Raw genomic sequence first — 24,088 nt, forward strand, 5'->3', positions numbered from 1 at the left:
TATACTAATTTAAAAATAAATTTCTTACCAACTATTAAGAAATTTTTAACTCAAATAAGAGAGTGATTTGAGTTATATTTGAGAGAAACAATGATTTGGTGTGAAGAATAAGGGGGTTAAAGGGGTTTATAATGAGGAGGAGTTTAGGTGGAAAAACGGGTGGGAATTAATTGCCCTATTAATGGAAGGCGTGCCCCCGAAAACGAGCATTCCGACGTAACACCAGAATCCCACGAAGATGCCCCCTGTAAAGTGTCTTCTCCCGCGTGGCAGCCCAGTCAGTAGAAACCCATAGAAGCCTTTGTTCAAACATTCCAACGTGTATTGATGTCATGGCTGGTAATTTATTTAGCTCTTTAGGGGAAGTGATCTGGTGTTGGGTCTCCACCATCCCCTCACCCTGAGCTAGCATGTGGAGCTACCATGGTGTAAGCGACCTTCTCTTAGGTTAATGAGGAACATAGGTGTGCGGGCATTGGGACCAAGTACATGGTACGATGTCTCTCTAAGATGATACCTAAGGACAGTTTAGGGCCAGTAGGCCCCATATCACTGACACGTCTCTGAATAGTCTTCCGCCTTGTCAGCAAAAATCACATTAAAGCGCGCTCCCGGGAACGCACCTTCCTTCCACATCAGCCGATTGGGTGTTAGTATGGGAAATATTAAAAAAAAGGTGTTACATCGAGAATATTAAAAAAAATTGAGTGATATTTAAGTAGAAAAGCCGATATTTGGGGGTATAACACTTGGCTAAGTCGTTGGTATGAGATGAACACGTATCCGTCTTAAAATTTAATTTTTTAATAACTATTTATTTATTAATTATGTCAATCTAAAGATTTATTTATGTTCATCTTTTATATATAATTTTTGTATTTTAATTTATCTTTAAAATATTCTAAATTCGTCTTTGGCATTCTCATGATTGTTTTTTTTTTATGTTTTTTTTTCCTTCTTGGGGATAAGTCTAATCATCGTAAAGCGGTATTGGGTGATATTATAATGGCCTTTGAGGGTGAGGAAGGGCCATTTTGGTAGGCTAAATTATATCAATGACCCTCTCCGTGTTTCGTTGCTGGCAGTAGACGGCCCCCCGTCTTATGTTGTTTTCCAACCTGCTACTTTCACAGCTAAGCAACTGGTAATAAGACTTGGAGCCTTATAGGATGATTACTAAACATAACATTATTCAAATTAAATACTATTTGTAGGGATGAACACAGAGCGGAGCGGTCCGACTTTTTGCGGCTCCGACTTCGATTCGAAAATATATATCTAAAATTTGACTTCATCCCGTTCCAGTGAATTTTAGGTTTTTTTCGCTTGAATCTGCTTTGATCTCTATACTAAAACCCGATCCTAACCCAATTCGATTTGAATATATTAATATTTTAAAATAATTAAAATAATATATTTTACAATAATTTATTTATAATTATTACTATATTTTATATGATTGAATTAATATATTTTATAATATTTTTTATATTTTAAATAATCAAATAATATATTTTAATAATATATAAATATATATATATATATATATATATATTTAATCTGATCGAGCCTGGTCAGTGATTTTTCACCTTAAAATCGACCCCGTCCTACCTTGAAATTTTATACTATATAACCCGGCCCATCACGTCTCGAGCCCCAAAATTTAAAAAAAACCCGCACTATACGGTTGGGACCAGCCAAGTTCGAGTATTTTGATCATCTCTAACTATTTGAAATATTATTGAAAATATTATATTATTTATTTATTTTTTAGTATGAATATAAAATTACAATATTTGGTTGAAAATATTAGTAAATAAAACTCAATTCGATTGAAAAATTGATCCTTTCAACTCAACTTGAGTTAAAAATACGACTCAAATTGATTTGACTCATAATTTTTAAACCGACTCTAATAAAATCAAATTTGTATTGAGTTATAAAATAAAACTTGAATATTGATTTTTAAGTTTAGTCGAAACTCTTAATTTTATATGATATATGTATATCACATTAAAAAAATATCTATACATTGTATATTGATTAAAAAAATTATTTAAATTTAAATAGAATAATATCATATCATTATAAATATTTATACCGTTGCGGATGCACTCATTAAAGCTGGATGCTCCTTTGCAGAAGGTACAGTCATACATGAAGCTCCTCCCTCCTCGCTCGTTGACCTAGTTCGAGATCTACCTTGAGGGTTTAATGTAACTTGTTCATTACCAATTCAAAAGAAAAAATTAAATTAACGTCTCATAAATATTGAATAAAAATATTTAAAAAATCTTACCATAAAAATACAACTGAAATTTAAAAAAATATTAAATAAAACCCATTGTTTAATTTATGTTATTAGGGTTATAATTGTTTAATGTTGGTTGGTTTATGTTTTTTTTTTTCATGAATATATTTATATGTACGCTAATTTTATCTCCGGTACCTATACTCTTCAGAATTTTAAAATATAATCCCTCTTCTTTTAACCATACTTTACTTTTTAAATTATTTAAACTAAACAAAAATTCATTTGATATTATTATCAATCTGATTATAGTTTTTGAATCGGATAATTAATTTGATTCTTAATGCAAAAAAACGACTAATTTTATTTTAAAAATATTAAAATTACAATGAAAATTTACATCAATAAGTGAAAACTAATTAAATACAACATTAGAATATTTTTTATAATCATTGATCCGAAACTAGACATTTAAGATCATATAAGGACTACACAAGGAAAATGTTAAAAACCTATAAAAAATTTGAACAAAATAAAGATACAAATAGATCTGACTCCATCGATTAATGAACCACAATAGGAGATCAAAATATAAAAGATTACCGACAATCGCGAATAAAAGTCGAATGTCATGAGAAAACTATCTCTGAATGCAAACCGCATACCCAAAATCATCCGAGGGTCAAAAGCAGGACAAATCGGCTTAATAACAAATAAGTATTATTTTGATCATTCGACACAATGTCAAATTCAACTCTAAAAAATTAAATGATGCGATGGACAAAACAATGATAAAAAAGAGAGCAAAACGTGCCGTAAATGCAAAAATAAAATACATCACCAAGATAGAATTTTATAAATTAAAAAATCTAAATATATGATATAAAAGAATAAAAATAATAATAAATACCACATTAAACAATCAACATCAAGATTGGTGGTACCATAAAAAACAAAGGCGCTAAGCGTGAAGGGAGAAAAAAGAGAGAGAGAAAGTAGGGTAAATTTCTTTGTTAGACTTTAATTGGTATTCATGGGTTGCGAAATAATGATTTGGATAACAAGATTGAAATCAAAAAGCAGAGTCCTAAATATGAAACATTTGAAGATTACATGGACTGAATTAGAATTAAACCCGAGATATTTTTATAGTAATAAAAGTGGGGTCAGATTGTACGACGGGGGTGAACTAGATCCCCCCACTGTCCTATCGCGAATCGGAGATTATGGATAGAGCTCTCCTTGCGTGGATAAGTTTTCTTACCACAGTTGACTTTCACTCTTGTAAAATCGTCTAGAGGGGATATTTCTTTTTAATAGTAAAGATGACTAATTTTCTAATTTATCAATAATATAAATATATTTTATAGAGTTAATTGTTCAATTTTAACTTTTAATAATAATAATATATTTTTTAATATAAAATCATTTAACGAGTTCAGAGATTTTATTTTAAAATAATATTTATCAGTTGATAATTGTTTACCAATGTGTCATTAATTAAAATTATAGTATTAAATTTGTCTACAATGTAATTCCTCTCTTTCTGCCTTAACTTTTCATATATATACATTTCTTTTAAGCAAAATTTTTGCCTAGTAACCCTAGTTAATACTGATAAGTTTCCTTGGAAGAAGCCTAACCTAAAACTTGAAGGATTCAGTCAGTCTTTACCAATTCCGTATGGATTCTCCATTTATATTTTTATTTAATAATATGAGATGAATATAAGAAAGTATTCATTTAAAATTTTAAATTATTTAATAATGTTCGCTCATAATCGATATAAATAGTATTCAAATCTAATATCTTAATGGATAATAACTTCATTCATGCAACTCTTTATTTATATTTTCTTCTTATTAATCTAATATTATTATAAATAATAATATATATTTTAAATACTCTTTATTTATAATTACTTGGCTAGAAAATGATATAAATAATGGTCTAACTTTTAAGAGCTTTCCTTTTTCTATTTACTTTAAAACGATTTAATTAAAGCAGTCAAACTATTTAAGTGTAAATGAGTCAACAAAGAAATTCCATCACACATGTATTCGTATTGGCTGCCAAAATAATCTACTATTGTAATATAATCAGGGATGGGAGGAAAAGGATGGAGAATAGCCATTGTTATTTTTTAATTTTAAATTATCATATATTTTAAATATTTATTTATTATTTTTATTGATAATTTAATTTTTATTTCTAAAATTTTATAAATCTTTTATTTTAAAATTCAAAAATGTACACATAACATAAAATTATATGCTCATCTTGAGCACATCATTGGGTATAACGTACAGCAAGTCTTTATAAACATACAGACTGTTCAAACATTAACCTAACAAATCCGAAACATAAATATTACAATTAAAACAATTGACATTACAACACATAATTCAACAATAATGCTCTGGAAAACCGGTAAACCTCTCTTACGGTAATCAAAATGAACATGTCTTAAGTCAGAGTGGAAGCAGATAGCTTGAAAGTTATTTGGATGCTACAGGGAAAAACTTAGAGAGGTTCAATCTTTACTCTTTTAGATCGAGTTAATGATTTATTAAATCGGGAATGTAATGTTACTTTGAGACATATAAATCGAGATACGAATAAGGTGACCGATAAAATGGCAAGGATAGCTACAACAAGAAGCGATGTTCATAGTGTCTTCTACAATTCACAGCTGGAAGTAACTATTTTACTACAAAAGGATTCTGCTGCTTGCAATTTGGAAGTAAAGGAAGTGCTAGTCTTTATCTTTTTTCATAAAAAAAAATGAACATGTCTTACATAGGACAAGAAGAATTAATTCATACTTGTATTAAAAAAAAGGAAAAAAAAAGGATCTAATTCTAAGTGCAGAATAATGGAAAATCTAGATCGCTTAATGACTCAAAATAGTAGAGTTCCGATCTTTATGATCACTTGGTAAAATTAGGGATAGTAGCATGAGCTCCGTCGCTTTAGCAGCCGTGGACGGCTCTACAGCGGGCCACGGCGGCACTGGATTCCCTAGAAGCTCAGCTGGCAAATCGGGTATGCCTTTCAAGTAGAAAGTATAAAACAGCTTCATGGGGAAAGTGATCTGATGTAACTTGACTTGGTCGTAGGCTCCCTGAAAAATCCCTGATCCTTCCGTCACAGCCAAGTAGGTATCCTCATACGTTAAATAGGGTCCCTGCACAGCTAAGTGGCCGTAGTCACCGAAGTAGAAGCTGTAAATGGCTTCATATCGATCGCCTTTTTTCTCGGGAAAGTGCTGGATCAGCACACATAGTCCAGCCGTGATGCCGATCCTTTTCTGCAGGTCTCTGGAGTAGAGCTTGTTGGTGAAAGGAACGAGATCACCCAGTGAGTTTACTGGTTTTTAACTCAGTTTCAAAACTGCAGGGCTGTTCCTGTCTCTCTCGTTGAGTTCATAAACGTGTAGCTCTTGAACTTGGGCTGAAAACCCAATCATCAAAATCAATCACAAGTTCTAAAAATAAAAAAAGGAACAAGGTGGAATTGTACTTACTGGGTTTGGGAGGAACAGGTTCGGCCTGCTTGCTCTTTTTGAAGAAGAAGGCTATGGTGGAGAAGGACTTAGAGGATCTTGACGAGACGTCGAAGCCATGGAACTGGAAAGGCTTCGAATATGAGAAATTGGAACCTAAAACTCTGCGATGTTTGGGCAAGTTGATGGAGGAAATTGGTTGAGAGAGGTGGACAGTGCCATTGACCTTGTTGGAAAGTTGGAGAAGACAAGTTGATGCTCTTTTTTGAGCTAGTATGACGATCATTAATTTAATTAATCACCTTTTTGATTAAAATATAAAAAAAAGGTTTATATTTGCTGAAGGATCTGGATTTGATATTATATACACCAATCTAGTGTTTTTTGTCGAACATAGGTCATTAGTTTTCGCCTTTAGTAAAATTTGAAAATGTTTTTATTCCATCACATTCCCATCAGTTTCAATGTTTTACTTTTTCACATTACATTTCAATTTAATGCATAGGAGACTGGTTAGAAACCACATTAGAGTGCGGCTGAAACTGACTAAAAAAAGTGGTTCGGGCGTGCCAATGCAACAAGAAAACTTCAGCAACATATGCAATGTGGCTAGCCCCAAATGAAGTGTTGTAGTTGGAGAAGAAAGGGAAGATCGAGGAAGTGAGCGGGATTCGAATGAGCATGAATTGGGGATGGAGGAGGAACGAGGGTGAGGGATTCTGGGAAGTAATTTGGGAATTGAATTGAAAGAGAGAAATGAAGCACGAGGGGAAAAAGAATTAAAATTACCTGATGGGTTGAAGCAGGATAAAGTCAGCCAGAACAAGGAGGATAAGCCCAACCGGATGGCCCAGTACCTGTGATAACAAAGAATCAGTTTGTTAGGCAATCTGTTAGTGAAGAATGCCAGCTGGCATTTGTTAGATTCCTGTAACAGCCTGTATGAAAATAAAACTGTTGTGTAAACAATATTTTCCTTTATGAAATGAATGATGCATTTTCTTCTCTATCAACTCTCTCTTCGTCTAAATTCTCTCCTAAACCTTTTCTTTTCTTTCAATCTATAACAATTGGTAATCAGAGCTACGATTCTGGCAAGGGAAATTTTTTAAGGGCATGCCAAAGAAGAATCAATTTATGGAGGAAACTGATTTAGCTGGGATTCAGAAACAAATTGAGGACCTAGCTGCGTTGGTGAAACAAGGCCAAAATGAGACAAATCCACCTAAATGGTGGGAGACTCAGGAAAATAGGATTACTGCACTGGAGGCAAGGATGAACAAGAATCATGGCTATGTGGAGGATATTTTGAAGATCTTAACGGGCAAAAATGGTGAACAAGAGCAATCTGCAAGTGATCAGGTATACACTCCTAATTGCTCTAAAAATGGGGAGAAAAATCCTGTTTTGGTGACGGTAGTGAAGGATAAATCACGATTCAACTATAAAATGGATTAACCTGGAATTTTGAAGGATAAGCCTGATGCTTGTTTAGCCCTTAAGAACAGTTATAGGCCTGAGAATCAAATGGGGGAAAACAGTAACACTAGACTTGTTATGTGGGGACTGGAAGCTGAAAAAAGGGGTACAGGGGGCTCATTTAACAGTTCAGGAAGTATGTGGCACAGACAAAAAATAGAACTTCCTTTCTTTGAAGGAGTTAATCCTAGAGGGTGGATCCATAAATGTTTGAAGTATTTTTTATTTCCAGTGTGCCTATGGAACAGAGTGGAGGTAGCCACTATGTATTTAACTGGAAAAGCGAAATATGGTTTGATGGGTATATAATGCAGAAACACCATCAATTGGCATGAATTTGAAGCTGATATCTGTCACAGATTTAGTGATAGATCATTTTCTGATATTGTAGAGGAGTTACTAAGTTGATACAGAAGGGTCTATAGAGGATTATCCAGGAGAAGTTTGAAGAGCTACACCTTATATGCTTCTACAGAATCCTACTTTGACTGAAGAATTTTTTGTCACTTTTTATTAGTGGACCGAGATGAATTAAGCATAGGGTTAGGCCTTAGACCTAAGAGCTTGTGTGAAGCATAAACAAGCCAAGCTATATGAAACTGTCAGTAGAATTTGAAAGTAGAAGATTCAGGCCTTCTTTTAAGGTCCTACCCTACCCAACCCCATACCTACATCCAAGACAAATACCTTACCAGTAGCCACAAAACTACTTCTATGTCAAATCCAAAACAAATCTGATGGAGTATAGAAGGCAAAACAGTCTGTTTTAAATGGTGAAATACATTCTATGTCATCAGTGTAAGACCATGCAGTTAAATATAATTACTGAGGAAATTGACACTTCTAGTAGAAGTTTACCTTGAGGAGAGCTTTCAACAACAGAAGAGGAGAATTGGAAATCTCTATGAATGCATTACTGGCTGCATTGGCCATAATACATTAAGAATAGGGCACTATTCAAGGAAAACCATTGAGTATTAATTGACATGGCAGTACACACATTTTCTTGACTCCTAAATGGGTTGATGCTGGCATACAGGTTAATATTGCTTATCATTTTTACTGCTATTACTGGCTGCATTGGCCATAATACATTAAGAATCTAGGGCACTATTCAAGGAAAACCATTGAGTATCTTAATTGACAGTGGCAGTACACACATTTTCTTGACTCCTAAATGGGTTGATGCTGGCATACAGGTTAATATTGCTTATCATTTTTACTGTGGCTAATGGCCAACAATTGTTCAGTTCTGCTAGATGTAACAAGGTCCAATGGAAGACTTGTTGGATGAGTTACATGGGGACTATCAAAGATAAATTTCCTATTCCTATTCCTATAGAAAACTGAACAGTTTGACTATCAAAGATAAATTTCCTATTCCTATAGTGGAAGACTTGTTGGATGAGTTACATGGGGCAGTTTATTTTTCAAAGACTGATTTGAGGTCAGGATATTGGCAGATCAGAATTCAACCAGATGATATCTATAAGAAAACCTTTAGAACTCATCAGGGGCATTATGAGTTTAAGGTAATGCCTTTTGGCCTTACTAATGCATCTGCTACATTTCAAGCTCTCATGAATGAATTATTCAGTTCTTTTCTTAGAAAATTTGTTTTAGTTTTCTTTGATGATATTCTGGTGTACAGTGGCAGTATGAAACAACATGTTGAACATTTACAGCTTGTTTTGGAAGTTTTGGCAGTGAATCAGTTATTTGCAAAAATGTCCAAGTGTTTTTTTGGACAGACTAAGGTGGAATATCTGGGTCATATTATTTCTGCTGTAGGGGTGTCTACAGACCCTAGTAAGGTGGAAGCTATGCATACTTGGCCCAAGCCTAAATCCCTTAAAGCTTTTAGAGGATTTTTGGGGTTGACAGGTTATTATAGAAGATTTATAAGAAATTATGGCATTATTAGCATACCATTGACACAAATGTTAAAGAATGATGGGTTTCAATGGACTTTTGCTGCTTGTACTGCTTTTGAAGAACTTAAAAGGGTTATGAGTTTTGCTCCAGTATTAGCTCTACCAGATTTTTCTAAGCCCTTTTATCTAGAAACAGATGCTAGTTCTGGAGGTGTGGGGGTTCTTCTGTCACAAGAAGGTAGGCCTATTGCTTATTTGAGTAAAGCTTTAAGTCCTAGACATTCAGCTTTATCTATCTATGAAAGAGAATATCTAGCTATTCTCTTGGCTGTTTCTAAATGGAGACACTACTTGGAAAGTAAACCTTTTGTGATTAAGACTGACCATGAGCTTTTAAAGTTTCTTCTAGAACAGAAACTGACTACCACTATTCAGAAAAAAGGGTTGACAAAGCTGTTGGGATTAGACTATACTATTCAGTATAGAAAAGGAAAATTGAATGTGGCTGCTAATGCTTTATTTAGGATATGGGAGGAGCATGCTCAGTATTTGGCTATGGAAGTGACAGTTTTGGTGCCTACTTGGATTCAAGAAATTGAAGAAAGCTACCAAGGTGATTCTTTAGCTCAGAATTGGATTTTAATTCTGACTATTACTCCTTCTGCTGACAGTAAGTGGAAATATTCTAAGGCTGTTCTTAAATATGATGGGAGAGTTTATGTTGGAGCTAATGGGAGCCTTAGAGTAAAGATTATTCAATCTCTAAATGATTCTGCTCAGGGGGGACATTCTGGGGCACATGCTACATATTACAGAATCAGGACAAATTTTTATTGGCCAAACCTAAAATCTATGGTTTCTACTTATGTGAGATGTTGTGAAGTTTGCCAGAAAACTAAGGTTGAACATGTAGCAAAACCTAGTTTGCTACAGCCCCTGCCTGTTCCTAATTGGATTTCATTGAAGGGTTGCCTACTTCTTTTAAGAAAAACTTTTGGTCATGTGGATAATTTACAAAATACAGTCATTTTCTGCCCCTATCACATCCTTATTCTGCAGTAGAGGTAGCTAAACTCTACTTAACAATGTTATAAATTACATGGTCAACCTCAAATGGCATCTCTGAGAGACAAGACCTTTACTAGTTTGTTTTGGAAGGAATTGATGAAGCAATTGGGTACTAAGACCCTTTCGCACTGCTTATCATCCTGAAACGATGGACCGACAGAAAGGGTGAATCAATGCTTGGAACAAGTATTTAAGGGTATTTGTTTATATCAACCTAGAAAGTGGCTAAATGGTGTACCCCAGGCAGAGTGGTGGTACAACACCACTTACCATACTGCTTTAAAACTGACTCCATTTCAGGCTTTATATGGGTACAAACCACTATTATGGTTTGGCCTACAGATACTACTCTACAGTCAGTCAGTGAATCATGCACAGAGAACATATGAGGCAATTGGTTAAACATCAATTGGAATAGCTAGCAACAGAATTAAGCTGCAAGAAATAAAAGTATACAGAAAGAAAATTTCTGTTGGAGATTTGGTTTACCTCAAATTGCAGCCATATAGGCAATCTTCAATTGCCCTGCGAAAAATTTGAAATTAGCAGCTAAATATTATGGCCCCTACAAGGTATGGAAAAGATAGGGGAAGTTTATAAATTAGACTTACCAGCCTCATCGAGACTCCACCCAGTATTTCATGTCAGTCTCTTGAAGAATTCATCGGGACTCCTCGCGTGCTGCAACAGATCCTCCTGCCATAGAAGATGATGGTCAGTTCGAATCAAACCCTTAAAAGTTGTTGGGAGACAAATCGTACACAGAAATGGAAAACCAATCACTCAACTTTGGTTCGATGACAAAATCTGATGAAGCAAATGATACTTGGAATATTATTCGGTCTTACGAGGGCAGTTTCCTACGTTTGATCCTTGGAGACAGGCTCGTCTCGTGGGGTGGGTATTGTTGTAGTTGGAGAAGAAAGGGAGATCGGGAAGTGAGCGGGATTCGAATGAGCATGAATTGGGGATGGAGGAGGAACAAGGGTTAGGGATTCTGGAAGTAATTTGGGAATTGAATTGAAAGGGAGAAATGAAGCACGAGGGGAAAAAGAATTAAAATTACCTGATGGGTTGAAGCAGGCTAAAGTCAACCAGAACAAGGAGGATAAGCCCCCAACCGATGCCCAGTACCTGTGATAACAAAGAATCAGTTTATTAGGCAATCTGTTAGTGAAGAATGCCAGCTGGCATTTGCTAGATTCCTGTAACAGCCTGTATGAAAATAAACTGCTGTGTAAACAATATTTTCCTTTATGAAATGAATGATGCATTTTTCTTCTCTATCCTCTCTCTTTCGTCTAAATTCTTCTCATAAACCTTTTCTTTTCTTTTAATCTATAACATGAAGCGAATCGTATTCTTCGAACCCCTACGGCTCCTAATAAACCAACCTTGTATTGGGTAAAGTAGACAAATGGTTCCCGACCATATAGTGTTGTTTTTTTAGTTTTCTGACCATTAAAAGTTATAAAATAATCCCTTGATTAGTGGGTGTTACTTTATGGAGTCCCTCTACTAATAAACATGTTCTAAACTCGTCATCTTCTGTTAAAAAGTTGATGACAGTCTGAGCTAGACGTTAACTTGTTAACTGAGATATGATAGTCATTTAGATTTTGAGATCAAATTTTATCGTATTACAGTCAACATGTTAACGTTCAGTTCAGACTTTCGTCAACTTTTAATAGAAAAAGATGAGTTTGAAACATATGAATAGTAAAATGATAATTTTGTAATTTTTAATAATCGAGGACACAACAAAGTAATACCTTAAAGTAAAGGGATTATTTCATAACTTTTAATAGTCGTTGAACTCAATAAAATAGCAGTATATAATCAGAGACCATTTGTATACTTTACCTAATGCAAAATTGGTTTATTAGGAGAGTAGAGGTTGCAAACGAGTCATTCGGATCGGGTTTGAGTCGAGTCATTTTGGGTCAATTCATTTCTAGTCTAGATTTTAATCAATTTAATTTTATTCAGGTCGGCTCAGATCTGGGGGTATGATAAATCAAGTTGGGTATTAGGTCGGGTCAATTTTTGGGTGGGCCAGTTTTTGAGTCAAGTGATTATCGGATCGATTGTTTTTCAGTTCGGACCAATATCAGATCCGTTAACTTTTGGGTCAGGTTAATATCAAATCAGTTAGATTTCGGGTTGAATCAATATCGAATCGATTGATTCAAATCGGGTCAATATAGAATTGATTGATTTTTGGTTTGGTTCAACCTTCGGATCAGGTTAATTCGGGTTGAATTGTTACGTATAATCAAGTATATAGAATTATTGATATATTCTTGTAAAAATGTCTCCTTGTTTGTTAATCTTATCAGTTAGGCTTAATTCGGTTATAAGTCTAATCAAGTATATATAAATTTTCGGTTCGGATTAATTTTGATTCGGGTTATCTTTAGATTGAGTTAAACTCGGATCGGGTTAATTTCAATTCGAGTCAAATTGGATATTGATTCATACTGAGTCAGCTAAATTTTGGATTGGGTGTGGTTTTTTTTTTTTGAAAAATGAGTACTTTGTATTGATAAGGATACAAGGTACACCATCTCATGGACCTCATTAGAAAACCTCCCTACACCTATTTGGAGGAATAAGAGTGAACCATAAGGTGGAAAGAACAGAAAGCCATAAACTAACTATTGAGAAAACACACACTGAGAAACAGAAGACTACATCAACCTAGTATTAAAGCACTAACCACAAAATAAACTTCCAGTTACACCATTCCACCCCACAAAACAAGACTGTCAGACTTCAAAAACATCAGACAATAAATCCTCAAGGAAAACATCTTAGCCTTCTGAAAGAAAAACCACCATAACACCTCTGAATCCAAGACTATAACAGCACCAAGTACCATCCAAAAAGAGCTCCCTTCACCCTCTCATCCGCGGTATCATAAATAGTCCTAAACTCACTCCATCAAAAACAATAATCAAAACAAATTACACACTTAAGAGATCAATCCAGACCCCTTAGCCAATCGATAAAAAATTAAGGTTTCTCAAAGACCGAAAATAATACCTAAACAACCCCGTCTATAACTAAAAAAATCTGTGAGAACACATAGCTAACGACAAAGCTTTTAAAGAACCACAGTTTAAGGATTACCCATGAAAAGTCCAAGTTGCCTACCAACAGACACTGCCTCATGCGCTTTAACAAAACTTTCAGTCCGGATTGGGTGTGGTTTGAGTCGGATATAATTCGAGTTTCAGATCAAATTTGATCATATATTTGGGTTTATATCAAATCAAATGGTGAATAAAAATTATGATATAAACCACGTGAGACCATATTTTTAGAATAAAAATGATCACGATTCCAAAAATATTTAGCTTTGAAGCAATTTGCAACCAGAATGCATGTAATATCCTATTATGATTTTCGTTATAATAAAATTTCTTGTTTATCAAATGGTGCGAATTTAGGAAATTTTAGAGTTTAATTTCAGGGAATGATTAAGTACCCTAAAACCAAATTACTCTAATCGTTTTATTCAAATTTACACTCTTAACCCAAACCGTTCCAAGTGACCGAACAACATTCTCCCAATTGGAACAATGGCTCCAATTAGAGCCATACACAAGCTTTGGTCCAGCCCCTAGCAAGTCTGTTCCAGCCCAAACAGCCGAGCCCAAGCCTGATAGTCGTTAAGTGCAGATGAACGGTCGGTCTCCTTTCTAACAGCAATATTGTCCTCGATCGAAGATAACGACAACGACAATGACCGCTATCCCTCGCACACCGGCCTCACCCTACAAAATCATTAGTTAACATTTAGAAAATATAAGCGAAAACAACTAACAAGTTAGGGTTTTTTTTTCAGGATCCAAACTTCAATTTGGAGATTTGCGCGGTGAAAGTGTTCCTTGCATCGACGGGAAAAACATATCTCGAGTTTAAAATCATCTGACGGTAACAACGGTAACCAGAGGGATTTAAATTGAAGGAGTCAAATTGTTTTTGGTAATCAAAGAAATTTAATGTGCTACATTTCTGCATTATGTTCTTGTTAATTGAAACAATTCTTCTCAATAAATGTCTTTATACATAAAAGAACGTAACATATGTCACTAATCTCTAAAGCATAATAAATGATTAAAACTTTTAATTGACACATTTCTTTTCTTCTAGATTTGTGGATTCATTACGTTTAGGAGTAAGAATTTTTTTTTCTCCTAAAGATAGATTGAAGGGACGTTAGAGTGCAGTCGCATCCCCTAAAATTTTAAATTATCTTATATTATAAGTTTTTTGTATTTTTATGGATTATTTAATTTTACACCCCAAAATTTTTATAACTTTGCATTTATTAAAATTTTTAATATAATTTCTTAAGTTTACATCCTTTAATATAAATATTTGTGTTTGTTCCTCTCTTTTCTTAGTGAAAATTGTTACAAATAAGGAACGTAATGTTGTCATAATTTCAATTCTTTACATATGTCATAACTTCAAAGCTAAACAATATGTCATAATTCTTATCACTGTATTTAATGTTTCTTATTTGTATCGGGTTCGATTCAGGTTATTTCAGTTCGGGTCATTTCGGGTTTAAATTTAACTTGGGTCGAGTTTGGGTTAGGTCAGGTCATTTTGGCTTTCCTTTCTTTAGTTCTTCAACTACCTATTTCTTTTATACATCCATCTATTGTCACTTATCATATAAACAATAACCAGTAAGTCTTAATCCTTTCTATTCAAAATCATGAGTCAAACTACTTCATTATTAATCTCTAATTACCTTACCACCATAACCAAAACTTTTGTTCTTAAATCATATTCATCCAAATTACAATAATCATATTCTTTCTCCATTTATCCTTTCATAATCAAAATCTCCTTATAACATAACTAAACCATATCTTTCACACGTGTTCTCATACTCTTTTCATATCACTTATACTTAGCTTTGAATACCCATCTTTATTACATCTTCATAACTCTTACAATCCACATGAATGGCTCAAAATCTTGTCCTTATACAAAATCCTTATTTTATTTACAATATACATATACTACTACTATCTTTAGCTTCCTTTAAATACACCAATCCTTATCTTCTTAGCTATACAACCTTTACATAATCAGAATATACCACCATATCCAAATCCACATCATACCTGATTAACTTAGCCTTATATCTTTTCCAAATCTTACAATATTACCTTTACTATTACATATAATCAATAGCAACTGTTCAATCTAGGGCACAAGCCCTAATAAACCAATCATATACATCTGACTTTTATAAATCCATATATTGCTACTCATTATATAGACAGAAAAATCCAATCCTTACTTCTCAATATCATAACTCAATTGATTTCTTTTCTTATTCTCTAATTGCTTTGCCACATAAACCAAACTTTTACTCATTTCTTAATCATTGTTTGTACTACAATACACATGATCTTTTCATATTACTTTACGCACTTTTCTTATTTATATATCAAACTTATAATCGATACTTCTATATAACCCTTGTCATATATGATTCTGTAAACTCTATCATTTCCTTTCCTTATTCCATTACTTTCCATAAATCAAAATATCCTTATAACATCAGTCATATCTTTTCTTTCATACTCTCTTACTCTTTTCATATTACCTTACATTTTTTTCTATCAATCCTTAATTTCCCTTAAGCATAAGAATCCTTACCTCCTTCACTACATCATATTCATATGATCAAATATACAACCGTATCCAGATCCACTTCATCTTTGGTTATCTTAACCTGACAATATCTTAAAATCTTATAATTCCAAAACATTTTTCATCACGTAATCTTGTTAGCTCACACTAACTCTTTCCATCTAAAATGCAGACCCTTATCATATCCACACTCTTGCTTATACACCGTATAACCTCATTGTTTCAAATTCATAACTATGGTTTCATTCATCTTATAAACTTGTCACTGATGCACTTATTCTTGAACTCTTCTACAAATTCTAACCACATCATTTGATCTTTTAATGTTCTTATGGTGACATTCGTCCACCATATTCTATCTTATCCGCGTAATAACGAGATTACTCACTATTAATTTTATTATTCAAAAAAATAAAGACCTTCTAACGTCATTCTAACATGATTTCAACTTCCTGAAATAAACTTTTAATCTTATGAGACACTTCCTGAGGTGTCCGCTCTTCATCCTGCCTGGCCAGGGCAGGTGAATTGTTATCACCATCAGGTTTATCAGCTATCGATTCACTTCGACAATTCCTATAAGCAATTTCTACTATATCATATAAATCTTATTCTATTAGCAATATAACATACTCCTTACACTATCAGATAAGAAATTTTCACTTTGAGTTGGCATGTACATGATTTTAAACCTCATTTGACTTCGATTTAAGCCTAGAATCGGCTAAACCTTAGCTCCGATACCATTAAATGTAACACTCCCAACCCATATCCGACTAGGATCCGAGTCCGAGGTGTCACAAAACATTTTTCTCCTGTTAAAAATTTAAATTCACAATTCGAGAAAGTGAATGATTTTCATTAACTAAAACATTTGGTCTTACAAAACCTATTAGAGTATATTCAATACAATTCTCTTGGTACATGCCAACTACAATTAATATAACAATATACATAAATGTACAAATACTTTTGTGATCTGAACTTCGTAAAGGAGATGCTAACTTGTCTTGCTCCTCTTAGCGTATCTTCTCGCTTTTCCGGAACCTACGTGTGAAACACTCACACGCTAAGTCGATGACTTAGTGAGACATAAGTAAACTTACTATAGCATATCATAACTAATTCCTATTATGCACATTTCATCTAATCATGATAAACTATAGAATGCATTATGAATCCAAGCATAAACATATATATATATATATATAAATATCGTTTCATTATTCCGATTATTATTACTCATGTTTAATATATCTTATACTTATTACATTTTGTATATCATATACATACATATTGTTTCACAAAGAAGCACACATATCATCATTTAATTCTTGTAACATGTTTCATAGAACAAAGTATATATACACATCATCATATCACATATATTACTTCACATCATAAAGATAACAAACAAAGCACATAATATCATACAAGGTTCATTTATATCATCTCCTATATTAGCTAATGTACATATGTGAGAACTATAGATATGTGAGTCTATAGAGGTTGTGCACTAATGCTGTCACCACAGCTCGTATAAATGCATCGAAGTGCCACGTAGAATTGTACCGAAGTGCCACGTAAAAATGCACCGAAGTGCTATATAAAATGTCCATAAAGACCACATAGAAATTCCTTAAGAATCATATACATATTCTAAGGACCAAGTATGTGTCTCAAAGGACCTCATAAATGTTCCAAATGATACATATATGTCCCGAAGGACCGCGCAAACCCTCGACTCTTGGCATGCCAACTATACCTCTAGCTCTCATGACACATAACATGTGCATTAATATTTATGTTATCACACATTCACATATTCATAACACCTATACATATAATCTCATAGTTCTTTCACATAGCCCATTATCACATTTTCACAAGATCACACATAGTCACGTAGTTCATTTCCATATCATTCACATGTACATATACTCTTATAGCTAATATCGTTCTCCCTTCATCACATAAATCACATCTCATAGCATACATCATGTACATATAATACTTATTCGTATCATATAATTATGGTTTGTACTTTTATACTTACATAGTTCACATAATTCACTTACACATAGATTATTTTCAAACCTAAATCCTATAAGACCTAAGTCTTTCTCATAAATTTATACTATATGTTCATATTATCTCATATTATCCTATAAGTAAATACTTATACTGTCTCGCTTTTCCATTAACTCACATAATTATTTATACCCAGTCATATGATTTATTACACTATCTTGAATTTATACAGATCATGTAATCTATACTATAACATATAATTTATTACTTATCTAATATTATTTATACTAAGTTAATTTATTTATTTAGTTCAACTTCACATGACTCCTATATAATAGTTTCCTTTAAGTATATAATTCATCCTTATAACACTTGTCTTATAGTTTGATATCATCATTTATACCATATAATATAATTTATACTTGAATATCTTATGCTCACATATATTTCTATCAAATGATTCTTTAGCTTATACCCTATGTCACGTGTTCATTTCATTCTTTATGTCCCTTATCACATAGCTTATCTCATAATTTTATATAACCATATAGATCATTTGTAATGTTCCACATGACTTATCACACTAACATATACTTATACAACTATAAATCATAACAAACACATACTTCTATATATGAATTCATGCATTTTTACTATTGGAAATAGACTTATCGCAAGTCTTATTTCCCATGAAACATCATATACTAAATAATGTGCACGCACATGTTCCTCACTTGCTATCAATTACTCCTATGGCTTACTTTCTCTTCTTGATCAATTCTAACCTTTCAGTCATTCCGGAACTTGCTTATGTTCGATATCTACATAATCATACATTTATATATATCAGTATTCCAAATAACAAACTCTGATTTCTCATTTCTTAAACTGAAGGAAAGGCTAATTCATTTTTTATCTAAAGTAGGTATCAGTACACTCTATAGGGTATCGGTACATCCCTTAACTGGTGTATCGATATAGTACCTAGGTATCTATACCCAAATTACATTCAAAAAAAATTTCATTTCAAGGGGGTATTGATATACTCCTGAAAGGTATTGGTACCTTTTAAATATCTTCCTGAATTTTACTCTTGAGGTATCAATACCTGTTGAACGGGTATCAATACTTCTAGCCCATAAATCACGTTTTAAGCCCGAAAATTCACTCAATTACTCACAAACACTTCATGTTTCATCCCTTTACATATTCATAACTCATATACATATGCTTAAACTCATTTCTACTCATTAATCACATCTTTAACCTCAAAAACCTATCTTCCATATAGAATTCAAGAATCATCCTAAATTTTCAACTTGTTCCTAATTCAATTCTATCTTTTCATATCTCTTAATTCCACCATTGACAAGTCAAATTTAACTTCCAACTTCAATTAATAACTCTTTTCCAAGATTTCACTTAAAAACTCATTTTACTTAATCTCTCATAACTCATCTATCTTTAAGTTTTTATTTATCTTTAAGCTTTTTTAAGCTTTTCTAATACCCAAAGACCAAAACCAAACTTAAAAATAAAGTTACAATCATTTTGTAAAAACTCACCTTTGAAATGGCTCACGTGAAGAAGAAGAATAAGCTTCATCTCCAGACTCTTTCTTTCTTCTTTTCCTTCCCAAAACCACGTAGTTAATTCCTTATAAAGAGAGAACAAAAATCTTTCTTTAGAAAAGACCCATTTACCCTTATTTCATCATATAATTACCAAACAATCCTTTAAAGAATATTTCCAAACAAATCCCTAAACTTTTCAATATTTCCAAATTAGACTTCAAATTTCCAAACTTATATTTTAGTCACTAGTCTGTAATTAGGGATGCTACATTACAACCTTGTTTGAGATCTTAGAAAGGAATTCAAAACACTTCCTAAGACTTGATGTAACACCCCCAACCCGTATCAGACCCGGATCCGAGTCAAAAGTGTCACATTGACTTTTCAAAACCTTTACTTGTATAAAATAGTGAGTAATTTAAAATTTATTACTACATATAACTTATTCAAAACCTTTACCGAACTATTCAGAGCTTATACAATATATTATTTTGAATACATGCCCACTAGAACTTTATATATTAAAATACATATTATTCACCTTCATTCTGATCTGACCTTTGGTAAGGAGAACTGACATGTCTTGCTCCACATTGCTCTTAACTCATCTCACTTCGGTAACCTACGTGTGAAACAATCACACGCTAAGTCTATGACTTAGTGAGGCAATAAACATAAAATATAAACTATAGCTTGTAATCATGCATGAACAATTACTACTATCACTCATACCTTTATTCATGTAACAAATCCCTATAACACATATGCAATATATCATTTCATATAAGAACATATACACACATATATTCATCACTCATCATTTTCATCATTAGCCTTATTTCATTATCAATATTATTATCGTTTATATCACTCAATACATATCCTCTTATACATAGCATTTTAACCAACATTTGACTCATGTAATCATACAATCCACATATTATCATATAAATCATATAATACCATTCATAGCACAAAAGCATACAAGTCACATGTAATATATTTGTTGTTATTTCTTTATTAGCTCATGTACACATGTGAGAACTATAGATATGTGAGTCTATAGAGGTTGTGCACTAATATTGTCACCACAGCTCGTATAAATGCACCGAAGTGCCACTTATAATTGCACCGTAGTGCCGCGTAAAAATGCACCGAAGTGCCATATAAGGTTGTCCCTAAGGACCACGTAGAAAATTCCTTAAGAATCATATATCTATGCCAAGGATCAAGTATGTGTCTCAAAAGACCTCACACATATTCCAAAGAATACATATATATCCTGAAGGACCGCGTAGACCCTCGACTCTTGGCATGCCAACTATACCTTAGCCCTCATAAAACATAACATGGGCATCATCATTTATGTCATTTCACATTTTCACATAAACACGTAGTTCACTTTCACATAGCACGTAGATTATGCCACATAAGTTGAATCACATATACGTATAAACACGTAAATCACTTTCACATATCACGTAGCTCATATCCACTTTTCATACTATTTCACATTTCTTGTCACATTGCTTATATCTTATTTTTATGTCTTATCATATATATATATATATATATATATATATATATATATATATATATATTCACATGTTCATATAATCCATCATTTCATCATCTAAATGTGTATTCATATAATTCATCTTCATATATATATATATATATATATATATATATATATATATATATATCATTTTTCCTATACTTGTATTCACATCATTTATATTCTCCTTCTCATAATCTCATATGTCCTGATTAATAGCTTATATCATATATGTATAAAATAACTTATATCATATCATATAACTTATACCTCATTCTATGATATTCACCTAGATCATATCACCTCTGTCATACTCATAAACATATATCACTTATATTATTTCATTTATATACTAATATAATATATTTACCTAATTCTATTCATATAGTACATATAATTTTCTAATATGACTACGTAGATTTCCATCATACAACCCATATATCATAATTTTATTTAAGTATATGTATATTTCCCATCTAACTCATCTTATATGTTCCTATTATCACTTATGTTCAAGTCTCCTATTTGATCTACTATTCTCATACCATCATATAGGTCAATATTATCTATCTTGTTTCAATTCCCATTCAATGATATAATTCTATTTTACTATTTCACATAAATATTCATACCACTATTCACTTACCCAACTCACATTCTTATTGTTTATATACCATTTACACTTGATTACTTCATTCCTATCATTTCTTCTAAACTGACTTTTTACCATATTCTCATATTATTACCTAATTGATCCCATATCATGTATTCGCGTAATTTTATATTCCATTTCTATATATCTCAAAGATCTTATCACATAACTTCTCTTTTATAGTCATATAATTTCTTATCATATCATATAGTTTATATCATCATAACATATCATATATTCACATCAACCATGAAATACATATACAATAACATGTCAACACATACTATAACATATAACTCATACATAACAAACACATGTTCATGTTCATGCTTCATGCACAATACTATAGAAAATAGACTTGTCGCAACTCTTATTTCCCATTAAACAACATATATATAAAATAATGTGCACTCACCTTGGCCTCACTAAGTTCCAATCCATTTTTATAATTTCCTTTCTTGCGATCGAATCATAACTTGATAATCGTTTCGGGACTTGTTCGTGCTCGATATCTATATAATCATACATTGATACATATTAGTATCCAATTGATATACACTAATCCATCATTTCTTAGACCAAAAGAAAAGTATAATTCTATTTCTCTTGAAGTGCATCGATGCACTACCCATGCATCGATACACAAATCACATTCGATGTTTTCATTTTAAGGGGGTGCATCGATGCACTCCTTATGCATCGATGCACTAATTGCATTCGATGTTTCCATTTTTAATGGGTGCATCGATACACATTGAACAATTTCTGGAAATTTACCCTTGATGCATCGGTGCACATAGCCCAAAATTCATTTTTAAGCCCAAAAATCTACTCAAATCAACTCAAATGCTTCATCTTTCATCCCCTTTCATGTTCTCAACTCATATACACATGCTTAAACCAATTTATATCCATATAAATCATCTTTAACTTTAAAATTCTATTCCTCATATGTAACTCAAGAATTAAACCAAATTTGTAATATGTTTTAATTCCAATTCTATGGCTTCTAACTTCTTAATTAGACCCTTGACAAGTCAAATTTAACTTCCAACTCTAGTTATGAACTCTATTTCAAGATTTCACCTAAGAACCTCAAATCTTTAATCCCTCCTAACTCCATCATACTTTGATTTTATGATAACTTAAGCTTTCTTTAAGCTTAGTTATCATCTAATAATCAAAACCCAACCTTAAAATCAACAATTAATCCATAAACAAAGAAACTCACCTTTGAGCTTGGAGATACGGGAGGAGGAGGAAGAAGAAAGAAAAATGTGGATAATTCTCTCCTTTTCCACGTGGTTCCTTTTCTTATAAAACGAATATAAAAATCTTACTTATCAATTTACCATTTTACCCTTTAATTCATCCAATAATTACTAAATAACCTTCATCATATTTCCAATAAATCATTGAACTATTCAATTATCCTACTTTAATCACCAATTTTTGAAACTTTACAATTTGCTCATTAACCCGGTATTGAGGATGTTACACTTGAGTTCATAAAAAAATGAGCTGATCTAATATGGGTTTCTAAACCCCCCCCCCCACACTGAACCTTTCCAAAGGCTACCATGATAAAATGGAGAGGTTGAAGGCTCGATTTAAAGCTTTGAAGATTAAGGTTATGATTTTTACCTTTAGAATTCCAAACTAAGATTGCAAGGCCACCAAGTTATTATCTTTTTGCCACCTAACAAGATTGAGAAAAAAAGATAAAATGAGGTAGAAGACAAATGAGGATAAAGAAAAAGAGAAGGGTGTTCAGGCATGAGATCTTTTATCCTCAATGGAAATTCATTCTTTAAACTAAAAATGATAAAATTGCTTCCTAACTTTGATCACAACATAAGGATACCTTTTTTTTATCATCCATTGGGCCCAAATCAATGCTCATTTGGACCAAGCTTCACTATTGGCTAATGGGTTTAATCAAGGCCCTCTCCGGTTAGCCCAAAACTCATGAGATTGGGGGCATTACATAGCACATCTCACAGTACAAGAACGATAATATCATCGATCCCCAATTATATTAATGAGTATTCTCAAAATATGTCAACAACAGGAGATACTGCTTGTGAACCAGATTATTGAATTTATTCGGCATCGAAACTCCCCCCAATAAACTACAATATATATGCTCAAGTTGCATATAAATTTTTTTGTTGGGTACTATTTCGTTGGAGCTTAAATTGATTCTTCAACCATGATAGCCTTAAATGCCACCCTTTTAACTTTGGTGCTACCACCGTCTACCCAAAAATCTCATTGCAAAGTAGTTCCACATCATAGTAATCATTTTTTAGCACCGATGACATCCCATTTTTTTGGGAACCCGAGTTGCATGACCACATCCTTCAGAGTTATTGTGCATTATCCAAACAAAAAATGAAATATATGTATTTCTT

At 32.7% G+C, this 24,088-nt stretch overlaps 1 pseudogene; it reads right to left on the minus strand.

The window, feature by feature from the left end:
- Positions 1–5,181: 5,181 nt before the first annotated feature.
- LOC120122241 lies at positions 5,182–6,042 on the minus strand (annotated as a pseudogene).
- Positions 6,043–24,088: the final 18,046 nt, after the last annotated feature.

This window comes from Hibiscus syriacus, unplaced genomic scaffold (genome assembly GCF_006381635.1).
Source record: "Hibiscus syriacus cultivar Baekdansim isolate YM2019G1 unplaced genomic scaffold, ASM638163v2 tig00110384_pilon, whole genome shotgun sequence".
NCBI lineage: Eukaryota > Viridiplantae > Streptophyta > Magnoliopsida > Malvales > Malvaceae > Hibiscus > Hibiscus syriacus.